This window comes from Brachyhypopomus gauderio, chromosome 8 (genome assembly GCF_052324685.1).
Source record: "Brachyhypopomus gauderio isolate BG-103 chromosome 8, BGAUD_0.2, whole genome shotgun sequence".
NCBI classification, from domain to species: domain Eukaryota; kingdom Metazoa; phylum Chordata; class Actinopteri; order Gymnotiformes; family Hypopomidae; genus Brachyhypopomus; species Brachyhypopomus gauderio.
The window spans coordinates 11,956,776-11,973,399 of NC_135218.1; the positions used below are offsets into that span (position 1 = coordinate 11,956,776).

General features: G+C 40.7%; 2 long non-coding RNA genes across 2 annotated transcripts; both read left to right on the plus strand.

The window, feature by feature from the left end:
- Positions 1–624: 624 nt before the first annotated feature.
- LOC143521506 (uncharacterized) lies at positions 625–2,309 on the plus strand. Its single transcript, XR_013132788.1, has 3 exons — positions 625–1,627; positions 1,832–1,885; positions 1,966–2,309. It is a non-coding gene; the product is annotated as an uncharacterized LOC143521506 (long non-coding RNA).
- A 9,818-nt stretch (positions 2,310–12,127) lies between these two features.
- On the plus strand, positions 12,128–13,408 carry LOC143521040 (uncharacterized). The gene is made up of 3 exons (XR_013132611.1): positions 12,128–12,295; positions 12,875–13,059; positions 13,278–13,408. It is a non-coding gene; the product is annotated as an uncharacterized LOC143521040 (long non-coding RNA).
- The last annotated feature ends 3,216 nt before the right edge of the window (positions 13,409–16,624 follow it).

Sequence of the window (16,624 nt, forward strand, 5' to 3'; positions counted from 1 at the left end):
AAAAAAGCGAATTATTTCGATTCATTTCGAGTATATGTATAAATATTTAACTGAATTAAGTTTAACGTGCTGGGAAATATTGAAATGGACCTTTAAAGTGACGAACAAGTGCTTTAATTCCACCTTGTAAAGGTGTATGAACCCGGCAAACATGACTTTGTCCATCGCGCTGAAGCGCGGCGCGCGCACGAAGTTACAAATTTCAAGAGGTGCACGACCTCGCGCACGGGCGGAGCCACAGCGATTACGTCATTTTCGCCGCAAGTATAAACCAGGCTTAAGGATCTGGCTCCATACATTAAATCCATTGACAAGACAGTCAAAAAAAATGTAATGGATTTTACTATATTTTACGGAGCCCGTAAGGTGACATCATGTATAAAAAAAATAATAACGCGTGGCCACGACTTACTAACGCGTGGGAACGAGATACTAATGTCGCCTTTCCCACGCGGCAACAAAGTTTATTTTTTCACAGCAAAGCAAGCAGATCCCAGGGATGTTCGCGAACTGACTGCCCAAGGAAAGTAAACCTGGCTTTATATAAAGTAATACTTAATTATCTTGTTCGCATGCGTTAGTAAGTCGTGGCCACGCGTTATTATATTTTTTACATAATGTCACCTTACGGGCTCCGTAATATTTTATGGAGAGAATTCAGTGCCTATTCGAAAAGTAATCGCTACTAGGCAAAAATGGAAATGCAATCCACAAAATGCATTGCTTTTCCATACAAACATGCAGAATACGTGCCACAATGAAATGCAAAAGCACTATTACATTACGTTTCAATGCACTTTATCTCTTTATTGAAAAACAATACACAAGAATTACCATTCAAAACCAAAACGCTGAATTTGTGCCAGAATTGAATATAATACAGCTCGAAATGTAATCACGGCACCGAGGTATTGCTTTTCACCGTACGGTATTTCTGACATAAATGTCTCCTTTAAATGTAATGATCACGAGATTGATTTAAACACTGATGTGATGAAAACATGCCACAATGAAAAGTAAAAGCTCCAGGATTTGTATTTAAAGAAAGAAACGCTGAATTCGTGCCAGAAGCCACCCTGAAATACAATGGACTGAACGTCATTGTATTCTATTGTGTGTCTCTGCGAAGCTGTATTCATGCCAGAATGAAATCTAATCACAGTCCAATAGGAACGCTCGCCTGAATTTGGGGCGGGGCTTAGACTCCAGTCAGAAGCAATCGCTCATAGTTGGACTTGAAAGCAGCAGAAATGTCTTTTCACGACAGAATAAAAGGAAATAAACAGTCTAATTGGACAAATTGAGGCTGGTGCAGTTACAGACGACTACGTGCTTAACTTAATTATTCCCTATCTACCAACCTATCTACAACTCTAACCATCTATCTACCTATTAATCTACCTACATCTCTCTTTCTATCTATAACCATTGTGTCCTATCTATCTATATCTCTATCTCTCTATATCTCTATGTCTCTATATCTCTGTCTATCTCTATCTCTCTCTCATTTCCATGTTAACAGCACCTACACCACAACAAGGGCAAACAAGGTGGAACATGCCCAATACGTACACATGGCCATCTCAGGACACAAGACAAGGCCAGGATGTTCTTCATCATACAAATGGTGAGTTTACCTAAAACTTTACAAGCCATATACACACATGCACCTCCTTGTATCTATGTATACTGTCTATTTTATCAGCTCCATTTTGGAGCATGTTATAGTTTTTATAGATATTTGTCAGTATGTATAAATAAACACTCATATTTACAATCACTTCTTAGATTACTAAAATTAATGTTTAAATAAACCTTGTACTGTAAACAGCACACACTGCACAACAGGGACCCTCAAGGCGGTTCATCAATAATCAGTGCACATGTAAGTTTGGTCTTTAAGACAAAGTAGTTTATAAATTGCTTACAATGAGTAAAAGGATAACTTCTATCTTATTTTTGCAGCTGTAGACAGAACAGTGTTAGAGGCAGTGAGAGAGATGGACCTGAAGATTACTTACCTCACATCACTTGTTGAGTTTCTTGTGGGTGGCTGGCGAATTTTGCCCCCACAACAGGTCCAGGATGAGGAGGAAATTAAAGTTTTTCCACTAAATTCAATGGAGGCCCTAGAAGATTTAGAGAAAAGACTGTTAGACAATGGGCTGAAGCAGAGGATGGTAACTTCATTTATAGATGATTTCCCATTACAGTTTTTCTCAGTCGATTTGGTTCATTTCTCAGATCAGAATTGAAATTCTCAAAACTGTTCATTCAGTCTCCACATCACCTAATCACTTGTGCACATCATAATTGCATTTCTCATTGTGTTTCACATTTTGCAAATGTTTTTGTACATTTTGCAAATGGACATGGACAATTGTCTGTTTTTTACATTATCAATTGCTTATGTTATGTTTATTAAAATGTATTGTACGGATTGTCTGTTTGGATTGTCTTACTCTCCAAAACATTTAGTCTTTAGGTCATCGCCTTGGTCATTGCATGCAAAAGTGCTGAACATGTTGTCATAATCTCTAAGGCATCATTTTACTTTTTTTTGTTGTTACATTTTGGTAATTTTATCCTAACTTGATTAAATGATTCACATGTGAACATTCAGTTACAGTAAGAAAGGGAATTTGTGAAGGTTTAGATCAACCAATAGTTTCAATGGTTTTTGGGATTTGGACCCATAGTATTGTTAACCTTGTAAATCCTGTAAAGCGCTTTGTGACAACATATGTTGTGAAAAGTGCTATACAAATATATTTGATTTGATTTGATTTCAACCACAGGCCAGAGGTGCGTCTCATGAACTGTTACTGTAATTGGCAAACATTTTTAGATGCTAAACATTGCAGTATCACAAAGTCTCATAATGGAAACACGAGGCCATGTACAGGGTGAACAGCCAAGAAGAGGACGAAGACTATGTGGTGTAAGGCTGAAGGGACAAAACAGTAAAATAAGGGCAACAATTGTGGACCATGTTTTACATGTAAGTCATGGTCTCACAATGGCTGAAGCTGGTCGCTGGGTGCAGCTGAATATTGGAAGAACAACTGTGTCTGTGTTCAATCGTTCAAACATTTCATAGAGAAAATGTATGTAAATTCAGAAATGTGCATTCTGCTGTAATGCTGCACACTGACATTACAGTAATTCTGACATTATAAAATTTTGTGTATTGCATTTTTGCATTCTTATACCATATAGGACATAAAAATGAGCTCATAGGGGTGGCAGAGGTTCCATTTTCTGTATTTTCTCTGGAGGTTGTATGTGCTCAGGTTGTTTTGAATGTGTAGAGTAAGTTTCTAATTTTGCAGTTTTTCCAGTCAGCTGTCTGTCTTTTCTGAGTTTCAATCAGATTTGTTTTTGTCAACAAATTGCAGTGCAAACAATACAGTCAAACAATATTGCTATACAAACTTGATTCCAGGCCAATTTCTTTCTATCAGTCTCCCACATGTGTAACTTTTGTGTTCTTTGTATTTTGTGTGTAACGTAGTATTTAATTTGATATACCACAGAATATTGACTGAGAAAAACTGTAAATCAAATCTAGCTACCACCAACTCTCTGTCTCCACAAATATGGACTTGTGCTAACGGGCCGCCCAATGGAGAATGCATTACCTTTTGAGTCTTGGTCCTCCCGAGGTTTCTTCCTAATCCCCACCATCATATGGAGTTTTTCCTTGTCACTTTTGGCTTGCTATTTAGGGAACTGGACCCATACGATTGTAAAGCTGCTTTGTGACATGTTTTGTAAAAAGCGCTATATAAATAAATTTGACTTGACTGACTAGCTAGCTAGCTATCTATCTCTATCTAGCTATCTATCTCTATATCTCTGCAGAATATCTGTCAATATCTAAACATTTTCTAAAAAGAAGTGCAAATATTTTAGCCAAGATTGTATACAGTTTTATATTATTAGTAAAAATCTTCTAATCACTTACTTTAAGTCAATACAATAAATAAGATATTAACTGATTTTAAATAAGAACCCTGATTACTAAATGCAAAACATAATGCTATGTTATGAAGTGTGTCTCATGTTACGTACTAGTAAGGTTACACAACAGGTAAAATCATCCTACCTACATTTTCACTATAAGCACGTTCTGGTAAGGTTAGACAACAGGTAAAATTATCCTACCTACATTATCATCACTATAAGCACGTACTGGTAAGGTTACACAACAGGTAAAATCATCCTACCTACATTATCATCACTATAAGCACGTACTAGTAAGGTTACACAACAGGTAAAATAGTCCTACCTACATGATTGTCGAAAGCACGGTATAATTACAGGATTTATAAAGTAATATATAATGTATTTTAACATATATACGCGCTGTGGTTGAGCATCTACATTATCGCCGAAAGCACGTTATAATTACAGGATTTATAAAGTAACATATAATGTATTATAACGTATATACGCGCTGTGGTTGAGTATTTCGAAACGGTAGGACAAATTTTTACGGTAGCACAAATCCACAGATATATCTGTAAATTCGTCCTACCGCCGTGCTCTGGACAATGACGTAATTTTTCATGCGCATGCGCAGTACATCTGGTAGGTCAGTTTGACCGATAGGATAGATTTTTTCATTTTTTATTGTTGATTTTCTGTTAAATAAACATGTTAAAGGAAAATCCCTTTGACTTAATTTTGTTTTGGGGTAATAATAATATTAATTAGTTACATAAAATAATATATCAATTTTTCCAGTGTAGATTTCTGTTTGAGTCTTTAGGCTTCTTAATGGCTCATACGATCTCGCTGTTTATGTATTTCATAGCTTTAACTTGGGGAGGAAGAAGAATATAAAATCTAGCTTTAAATGTAATTTAATCTAAGAAGGTTTGATTTTAAATGCCGCATTCAGGTATTTTCAGATGCTGCATTTTAGCTATACTGTACATATGAGCAGGGTCTGAGTGGGTCACTTTTTCAGCCCGGGAGATTCATGTCCAAATTCGGCCCAAAATTATTTTTCCCTCCCAATCGGCCCAAACTAGAGATTGACATGAGCCGGCCCATCGGGAATCCTCCCGAATCTCCCGATTAGCCACTCCGGCTCTGCATATGAGTCTGGATTGCAGCGTATGAACGTCATTTTGGCATCCAAGCCTGACGTTTAAAAGATGTACTGCAGATGAATAAACACTGTATTAAATAGTCTAGGAGAGATCTCATAAGTGTCTCCGAGATGCAGGCGCGATCATGACGCAACCAGATGGGTCTGGAATGCATCTGCTGAAGGTCTTTCACGATCCACCAGAGACGTATTGCCGATGAGCACACGCTCTATTAAATCTTTCGCACTGACCATTACCTTCTGGGTGGTAGGGCGTGGTTCTGCTTTTCTCAACCCCATAGGTCTCAAAGGCTTTTTAATAGTTCCCCCTCAAAGTTACGGCCCTGATCTGAGTGGATCCTTCTCGGAACCCCATACACATAGAATCATTTCTCAGTGAGTATTTTTACCATTGTAGTGGCCTTTTGATCAGCCACTGGGTAAGCTTGGGTGAACTTGGAAAACATGTCCGTAACGACTAGTACATTCTCCAGTCCATTACTGGCCCGTTCCATAACCGTGAAATCGATGGCAAGGATTTCCAGGGGCCTAGTAGCCAACAAGCTACCCATAAAAGTTCTCACCTTAGGTTGGTTAGCTTTTGCCACAGAGCACCGCACACACTCACTACACCACTGCCAGACGTCATGCCACATCTTTGGCCAGTAGCACCTCTGCTGAACAAGATCAGTGGTATGATCCACCCCCTGGTGGCCATGGTTGTCATGCAGCCCTGTAAGAATCTCAGCTTGTAAGGCTGCTGGCAGCAATACCTGCAGGATTGCGTCTTTGGCTGATGGTAGCTGAAACTTCCTATACAGGACTCCTTCCTTCTCCACAATCCTATTCCATTGCTTTACCAACTCCCTCACCCCTGGCACTTCTTTCTTTATTTCCAGCGCAGTTGGCACCCGACCTCTTTTCCAATACACTGAAAATGCAGCAATACATGGATCTGCTGCCTGTAGGACATTTAAGTCAGCCTTACTACGGATGGGAATAGCATGTATAGCCTGAGATGCCACACATGGCATGTCCCCTTCTGCAACAGGCCCAGCTGTGGGAAACTCACAGGGAATGGAGATCCCTGCCATGCCTTCGACAAAAGAGGAGTTTGTAACAGTAGGAAGCCGTGACAGGGCATCCGCATTGCGGTTGGCTGTCCCAGGACGATACTTGATATCGTAATCAAACAAAGCTAACTGGGACACCCACCTCTGCTCCACCGCACCCAACTTTGCCGACTGCAAGTAACTCAACGGGTTGTTGTCAGTGTAGACTGTAAACTTGTGACCTAAAAGATACTCTCTAAACTTCTCCGTAACAGCCCACTTAAGAGCCAACAACTCCAGTTTCATGGAGCTGTAATTCGACATGTTACGTTCACTAGGTCGCAAGCCACGACTAGCAAACGCAATAGGTCGCAGCTGCCCCTCTTGTTCCTGGGATAGAACAGCCCCCAAACCTGCGTGGCTAGCATCAATCTCTACTACAAAGGGCAGAGTAAAGTCAGCATACCCCAACACGGGAGCACTGACCAACCTGCCCTTCAAAGCCAGAAACCCTCTCTCACAAGCTTCGTCCCAGTGGTGATCTATACGGCCCTGTCCCCCAAGCCTAGGTCGCTTCCGGGAACCCTCTAGGGTACCCACTAGTTTATGCAGGGGTGCTGCCAAGGAAGCAAACCCTTCCACAAACCGCCGGTAATATGATGCAAAGCCTAAAAAGGACCTTAGTTCTTTGACTGTGGATTGTCGATTCCACTCAGCAACTGCCCGAATCTTTTCTGGATCAGTGGATACGCCAGCGGCAGAAATCACATGACCCAAATAGTTAACTTTAGTTTGAAAGGAATTACACTTCTGCAATTTTAATTTCAAGTTGTAGTCCCGTAGGCGACCCAGGACCATCTCTAACCACTGGATGTGTTGCTGGAACGTCTGGGAGAAAATTACTACATCATCCAAGTACAATAGTAGTGCATGGAAACTCTGATCCCCAAATATGCGTTCCATTAGCCTCTGGAATGTGCCGGGCGCATTACATAACCCAAACGGCATCCGGTGGAACTCGAACAGGCCGAAGGGCGTACAAAACGCAGTCTTTTCCCTGTCCTGCTCTGCTACAGGGACCTGATTATAGCTGCTGGCTAAATCTAAGGTGCTAAACCACTTTGCTCCATTCAAGGCATCCAGTGACTCCTCTATCCTAGGCAGGGGGAATGCATCTTTACGGGTCTTGGCATTAAATTGGCGATAATCAACACACAAGCGTATGGACCCGTCTTTCTTTTGAACAACCACTATAGGGGAAGCATAAGGGCTAGTGCTGAGACTCAATTTTATTGTCTACCAGCTCCTGGATATGAGCTTTAACCAAATTGTATTGTGAAGGGGGGAGCCGCCGATATCTCTGCCTCACTGGGGCAGAGTCTAAGAGTGGAATGGTATGTTGGACCAACGTGGTACAACCTAGATCTCCATCATACTGACTAAAAACGGTCTTGTGTTTCTCCAAGAGGGCACAAGCTGTCTCCTGTTCCTCAGCTGACAGAGAAGGCAAACTAAGCTGGGAAAAATCACTGGGACCATTCTCTTCCCTCTGAACAGGCTGGATAGTGGCAACCTGATGTTGCTCGTCTCTGCAGACCTGTACGGTACTACCATTATAAAAAGACGGGACCACATGAAGTTCCCCTAGCACGACCTTGGGCTGGAGCCACCTATCTTGTGGGCCAACATTGACCACTGGTACCTGTACAACCCCATGCACCACAGATACAAAAGCAGATGGAATGAGGAGGTCACTAGGCAGCTTTCCCTCCATAAAAGACACTGGTTCCAACAACCCTGAAGAAAGAGCAGATCCCAACCCCTCACAACATGATGCAGACACTATTTTCATGGTACTTGCCGGTACTCGTACCGCTGGACCCCGCTGCACTCTGCCCATGCCTACTTTACCATCCTGTAAAGTCTGCCCCAACTGCTGGCATTCAGAGAATACGCGTTGCCACACCTGCCCTGCAGGCTGGGTCTTTAAAGAGTGGAAAAGTGCATTCCCATGTTGTACAAAAAGCTCATTGTAACATTGGCTAATGATATTCATCCCCACCAAACCAGGTGTAGAGTTATGAGTGTGAGTGTCAGCACCACTAGAGCTCTTGGTGATCAATATGCCCATTTTGGGCATAATCCTCCCCAGAATACATACATCCACTTCTAAATAGCCCAAGTAGGGTATATCTAAACCGTTAGCAACTTTTAACCATAACCAAGGGCAAGACTGAATAGTGTGCTGAAGTTGGCCTTGAAGGTGTTCTTCAAAGAACTGGGAGGTTACAGTGCTCACCATAGAGCCTGTGTCCAATAAACACAGCAAAACCACACCCCCAATCGTAACCTCCACTACCGGACACTTCCCAATCAGTTGGACTGCACTGGCTGAATCAACGCCCAAACCCTCCCCTCCCGACACTTGGGCTCATGTGTCGGGGGGGATCTAGTTTTCCTGCTGCTGAGAGATTGTGTGGTTTGACGCCCCTCTACTGCCAGTGTCAGTTCCCAACTCAGCTCTACAGAAACGGGCAATATGACCAGGTTGACTACAGCGTAAACATATAGGTCTCCCATCGGCTTGGAACCGGTATCGTGAGTCACTATTTGAAGGACCACCCCTAGAATTATTAGGCACTACAGGGGCCTCTAACCGTTTCAGAATAGCATCCAATTGGGTCTGTTGTCGTCGAAGACTTTCCTTTAACTCTGCCAATTCATCTGACGCCGGTGCACAAACAGCACTGGATCCTGCCTCGCACTCTGTTACGGCATAAGTGTTACAGGAGCGCACATGTGGCCGATGACTACCAACTGTTTCACCTTCTTCTACCCAGCGAAAAGCTTCACTGCGGATATCCAAGAAAGCTATAGTGAGGTGTGAACGAACCTGACGCCGTAGCTCCCTCCTCAGCAAACCATCACGCACATGCTCAATAAACTGGTCACGTAAAACAGAATCAGAGTTAGCAAAACAGGTAGAGTCACGACATTTTACAGCTTCCATTAGGGACATGAGAGCATGGGAATATACTCTCAAGGACTCTCCCTCACGCTGTCGCCGTTGGAAGAATTGGGTTTGAAGGCTAATGGAGGACTGAGCACACCCATACATGCTGAATAAAATACTAAAATTTTTCTCTGCCTCATCCCTTTCAGAGAGAGGACGGAACTTAACCTCAGCTCTTGCTTCTCCCTCTAGTAAGTCAAACACTATCAAAGCTTGCTCGGAACGAGGCACGGGACGTAAAACCAAGGACCGACGAACCTTCTCTACCCAGTCCTCTACAGATAGAGAGTCCACCGAAACATCCCCAGAAAACCGGGGACATCTCCTTTCCCTGGGCATATACACATAGCGCTCTGCTACCCCATTAGAGACAGACTGATTTTCGAGACCACCACTTGGGTTGGGGAACTGCACTGAAGAGCTACCTTTTCCTAAATGACCTACCTCTCTAGCTGTGGGCTGGTGAGTTGCTTCCTCCCTGAGCTTACTGTTCTCTGCCCGAAGTTGTTGGACCAGTTCAGTAAGTGCCCTCAGCTGCTCTGCTATATTTTCATCGGCCATGTTGGAAATATCAGAAGAGAAGGAGAAAAATTTAGAACTCTTAAGCACACAAAAAATACTTAATATACACAACAACACAGTATACACAGAATATATACTAATTTACAAAAAAACACAAATAAAATAGTTGCAGCCCCCTCCTGGAAGTTTGCAGTCGTCTCTGTAGGTCCCGATGGCTCCAATAATATCTTCAACCTGTGCTGGCCACTGTTTTTCCCACCACACTTAAAATACTGAGGAACACCACCTGATCCGCTTACTAAAAACAGTACAAAAGTGGAACAGCTTCCAATAACGATTATCCTGCTTGCAGCGCCAATTGTGACCGGGTGGAGGTTCCCACACCACAAATACCCAAATAAATGGGTTAGGCAAGCTGTTCTACACGTCAATAATTTTATTTAGTAACAAGTATTAAAATACTAAGATAAGACAAAGCATAGAACTAAAAATTATACACCGATGCGTGGGCAATTTAAATAAATCCACCGATTTCTAGTCAGTAATGTCGATAGAATTGCTTTGCCTATGATGTAGCTATATGAGCTTACTGCACTAGTTGTGCACACACAAAAATGTCACAACACCAAAGCTTAGAGCCAAAATAAAAGATAACACAGTAAAAACCAATGTGAAACACTCAAACCAAAGAAAAACCAAAGCTAGCATAAATTGCAGGCTTCATATAACTTATAACACGCACAGCTGGGCAATAAAAACACCTATGACTGACAATAGGGTATTGTAATCTGATGCCGCGTGCCCGTGGATAACAGCTGAGTATTACTACACAGAAAACAATTAAGAAAAATATTTAAAAAATGAATGCTACTCAAGCAGATACAAATAGTTCCTCCTACTCTAGTGTTCGCGTTTAAAGACAATGGTGGGAAAAAAACAGTGGCCTGCACAAGCCCGGCCTTGGTCCTTTATACAAGAGAAGAAAATTGAATTATTTTCTCTAGGAACAAACACTACGAGAGTAAGGTATCCTTACATGAACAATACAAGTAACCCGTTTAAGAAAACACATAAAACAGAAAACCTACCAATTAAAACACCTGGGAAAGGTGCACGCTTGGCCTGTTGAGGTGGTCCAGGTACGTCGCTATTCCACTGCGCTTCACATGCTCTAGACCGTGAGGTTGACTGGTCCCCACAACTCCCGAATAGTGAAACAAATCTACATATTAGCATCGGGATGCTACGCTCAACGCCTATAAGCAAATCACAATGGTTGGAGAGCCGTCCGGACCGGAGTGGCCTTCTATTCGACGGAAATTATGCTCAAGGTGTCTACCGCAGCCACTCGCAAATAATCCGGCTGGAGACCGGTTTCCGTAATACACTATATTCAAACACGACACTCCTGGAGACCAGAAACAGACATCACACACGCTCGCACCTGGGCCATTTAACCTCACCACCAGATCACGTGATAGATATTATTAAAATTGTGGAATATATTAAATAGAATTAAATTGCCGTGGGACAACTCCATTAACAGATTAAAAGCTCGCAAACAGTCCAGCCCTACCACACAACATTGAGCTCACGTTAAGGGCCAAATCTCTTGCTGCAGCTTATCCCACTGATCTGATCATGAGCTTGGCAGACGAACTTGTTCAGTTATTACAAATCATTCATTTCAGAAGAACAAAAATGCCCAAAAACAATGCTAAAGACCATGATAAATTTGGATTTACAGTCCACTTTCCAAATGTTTACATAGCACTCAGACTTTTTTTTGACTTTGCCAATAACAAACTGAAGAGGAACAGTCATTCTCCAGACTGGCTCGAATTAAAAATGAGCTCAGGATGAAAATGTGCCAAAATCGGTTGAATTCACTCTCCCTTCTTGCAATAGAATCAGAGTTTGTTAGACAGCTCAACTTTGATGAGTTAGTGGACGACTTTGCAAGAAGGAAGAGCAGAAAGAAACTTTTGTAGAATCCTTAGGTACGGTAGGTTGGCGCGGGGGTGGGGGGGTTGGAGTGTTGGGGGGGCCCTTTGCAAACTCCTGGCCCCGGGGCCCAGACCCCCCATAATCTGGCCCTGGGGAGATGTCACTCACTCTGTGGTGTCTTTTCCCCCCACAGAGAAACAGTAACGAGGTGTGCAGAGCACGCGGGGGAGGGTGGGTTGGCGCACGGGTGATAGGTGTTGTGTGTTGTTATTATAATAATTATTAATTTAACTAATATTATTAAACAATGAAATTATGATTATGTGGACTTTGCTTGTTTTCACATTTTTTAATTGTTCATTTGTAAAAAAAAAAAAAAAAAAAAAAATGCATGCACGCGAGCGCCCCCCTAGACAGACGGCGCCCCTAGCATTTGCCAATATTGCCTAATGGAAGGGCCAGCCCTGCCAGAGCATGCCAGAGAATGCCAGAACCAGAGCCCTATAGAGAGAGAGTCGCGTCAACTCCGTTCACTCCAATGGACCAGTTTTTTTACAGCAATGGCGGATCGTGGAGCCTGTCAATAGTTCCCGGAAGTTAGCAGCAAATACGAGCAGCGCAGTCAAACTGGAGCAGTGGACCATCTGTGATACACTTTTACAGGTTAGTACGCTTAAAAAATCAGATTGTGTATTATAAGGACATCGGAATCAAATTAGCATGTGCATTAAAATGTGAATTAAAGCATTTTAGTGAATTATCCACCTATTAATAAGCAGATTTAGGGAACTAAATCTATGCTAAGACAACGCGAATACGGTTAGCGAGATTTCACATTAACGACCGACAGCCTATTAATTGTAAATTCCTCTCTTAATGCCATTTCACCTAAACGCGATGTTTTTGCGGGGTAGCTAGTATTGGTTAAATATAACATTTGAGTGTGATTGTAGAGTGTGTTGGGTCGAGGAGGTAAAATGAAGATATCCATTTTGGAGTACCGGCTAACGTTTTATTTCCTTTTATTTTATTTATCTATCCTTTTATTTATTTTATTTTCCTTTTTATTTCGTTTTATTTATTTTTATTTTATTTTATTAACGTATTTCCTCAGTTTTTGAAACTGCTGGATATAAAATACGTATACTATTTAGTGTGATTAAGTTTTAAATATTCTATCACTTAAAGAAATAATATAATTATTAGGAGTTCATACTTATTATACCTGTGTCAACACTATAGCTGTGATCAGCAGCTATGGGCCCTGTCTTTACAGGTCCAGTGGTGCATCGTAGTGCAGGGGGCTTCCTCTTTCTGAGTGCGGGGCGATGTACAAAAATGGTGGGAACAGCATCTGTTCTCAGCCTAGTCTTGCCCTGTTTGGTTTTGATGAACTGGTCTGCCTCAAAATGTGCCTGCAGAGTGATGTGAGTTTACTCCTCACACATGACAACTCAGTTTTGTCTACCCATATACATATCCCACAGTGGGTGAATACACAGTATTAGAGAACACTTACTGGATACGTATACACTCATTACACGTATAAAAAACAACCAAGGATGTGCAACAAGTTCATATTCATATCACATCAATACTCATAATAATCATTTTCTCCTGTCTTTTTCTCCTCTCTCTCTTTAAGCCAAAGAACCATAGGGGATTCAATGGAGCCTGCAACTAGATAGCACCCTCACCCTGCACCCGAGTCTGTCTGGAGTCTTTGATTTTTTTTGTTCACTATTCTGTATTTTAATAAATCAGGCATTAAGCTTTCCAATAGTGTGTTTATTGTGAAAAGTGCAAATGCAGTGTTTGATGATTACCTCACATATATATTTGCTGTTGTAATCTTTAGTGAGGGTAAGATTGCTCCTGCTTAGTTGAGACAACCATTTTTTTCTCCTCTCAGTATCAGTGGGGAAACCATACATTTTTGCTCGATTGGAGCATCCCCATGCAACACAGCAAACCATGGTGGACACTACACAAACAACACAGAGGAAAGGAAACAGAAAAACTGCTTGACATGATATTAATATTTGAGATTATTAGAGATTTAATTAATTAATTGCTGTAAATAAGTGTGTATTAAAAAGACAAGATATATATAATTTATCAATGTATATGTCATATACTGTCTGGATGTAAATGTAATGTGTTTTAATGTACCCTTTTAAAGCATATTTCTGCACAATGAAGTCAAAGAAAATTTTCCTTCTGTCAGAAAATGTACATTAGTCATTTAGATTACTTAGGTCACCAATACCATGGGATTACAGATTAATCTAATCTGAATTTCTCACCCCTTCCTGTCCCTTTAAATATATAAATGAACGTAATATATAACAATTATAAAACAATCAAAGCATTAAACAGCAATGTGCTCTAAAATTAGCCTAAAGTTGGTCGCCATATGTTCACAATAATCCTCAAATCGCAGTTCTGTCTATGTGTTTATGCGCTCAAATTGAACTTCCTGGAACTATCGGAAGTCTCCGTGAATCACGTGACCATCAAGCGTTTTGAACTTCCGTTGTCGCGACTCTCTCTCTATACGGCTCTGGCCAGAACATGCCGAACAAGCCGGAACATGCCACATTTCACCGCGGTCAAGCTATCCGCGCTTTTGCGATTCATCCGTGCTTTAAATCTTATTGCGCCTATATGCTTGATTTTACGGTATTTCGCTGCTCACCGCATACTAAGGCTGTCTAAGCACCGAGAAACACTTTGCTATTATTTAAAGAGCTTTCTCTACATTCATAAATACTTTACTTGATTTAACTAATTTATTTGCAACATTAAACACAATTAGTAATGTATTTCAATTGCTTAATAAACACTGAACAAAATAGTTTTAATGTTTGTATTTAGTCTATTGTAGGGCTCCACTACCAGCAATAATGGACTATTGCAATGCTGCAAATGTTCAGGGCAGGGGGTTACTCCATGACTATACATGTTTTTAATAAATCTAGTCCTTATATTTGTAATGATGTTTAAATGTTTGTTTAATTCTGAGACTGTGGTTTCCTATTTGTCTGAATATTCCCATAATGCCAAAAAAATCCTACTACCACCCAAGAATGGGTAGCCTTTGCTTATCCCCGGTGCAAATATAGACAGATTCTGCTGTACCATTTTTAAAAAATCCACATTGAAGTCTTAAATTTTGTTAGGGCTTGGAGATAAACTTAAATGACAAGATTTAAAGCACTCATGTAAATAGGCTCAATTTCTCGGAAATCTCCCATAATGCCAACACAATTCCACTGCTGCATGAGAGTATACACCCTTACCTATCATCACAGTAAGTATTAACAGGTTTCACTGTATCATTTCCTCATAAATCCATTTTAGGTTCACAATGCATTTAGGCGAATTAAAGCACTCATGTCAAATAGGCTGAATTAGGACATCAATTTCTCAGAAATCACCCATAATGCCAACACAATTCCACTGCTGCATGAGAGTATACACCCTTATCTATCATCACAGTAAGTATGAACAGGTTTCACTGTACTATTTCTTCATAAATCCATTTTAGGTTCATAAAGCATTTAGGCAAATTAAAGCACTTATGTAAAATAGGCTGAATTAGGACATCAATTTCTCAGAAATCTGCCATAATGCCAAAACAATTCCACTGCTGCATGAGAGTATACACCCTTATCTATCATCACAGTAAGTATGAACAGGTTTCACTGTACCATTTCCTCATAAATCTATTTTATCTTCATACCACATTTAGGCGAATTAAAGCACTCATGTCAAATAGGCTGAATTAGGACATCAGTTTCTCAGAAATCACCCATAATGCCAACACAATTCCACTGCTGCATGAGAGAATACACCCTTATCCATCATCACAGTAAGTATGAACAGGTTTCACTGTACCATTTCCTCATAAATCCATTTTATCTTCATACCACATTTAGGCGAATTTAAGCACTCATGTCAAATAGGCTGAATTAGGACATCAATTTCCCATAATGCCAAAACAATTCCACTGCTGCATGAGAGTATGAACCCTTTACTATGACCACAGTAAGTATGAACAGGTTTCACTGTACCATTTCTTTATAAATCCATTTTAGGTTCACAATGCATTTAGGCGAATTAAAGCACTCATGTCAAATAGGCTGAATTAGGACATCAATTTCTCGGAAATCACCCATAATGCCAACACAATTCCACTGCTGAATGAGAGTATGAACCCTTACCTATCATCACAGTAAGTATTAACAGGTTTCACTGTATCATTTCCTCATAAATCCATTTTAGGTTCACAATGCATTTAGGCGAATTAAAGCACTCATGTCAAATAGGCTGAATTAGGACATCAATTTTTCGGAAATCTCCCATAATGCCAACACAATTCCACTGCTGCATGAGAGTATACACCCTTATCTATCATCACAGTAAGTATGGACAGGTTTCACTGTACCATTTCTTCATAAATCAATTTTATCTTCATACCATATTTAGGCGAATTGAAGCACTCATGTCAAATAGGCTGAAATAGGACATCAATTTCTCAGAAATCACCCATAATGCCAACACAATTCCACTGCTGCATGAGAGTATACACCCTTATCTATCATCACAGTAAGTATGGACAGGTTTCACTGTACCATTTCTTCATAAATCCATTTTAGGTTCATAATGCATTTAGGTGAATTAAAGCACTCATGTAAAATATGCTGAATTAGGACATCAATTTCTCAGAAATCTGCCATAATGCCAACACAATTCCACTGCTGCATGAGAGTATACACCCTTAACTATCATCACAGTAAGTATGAACAGGTTTCACTGTACCATTTCCTCATAAATCCATTTTATCTTCATACCACATTTAGGCGAATTAAAGCACTCATGTCAAATAGGCTGAATTAGGACATCAATTTCTCAGAAATCACCCATAATGCCAACACAATTCCACTGCTGCATGAGAGAATACACCCTTATCCATCATCACAGTAAGTA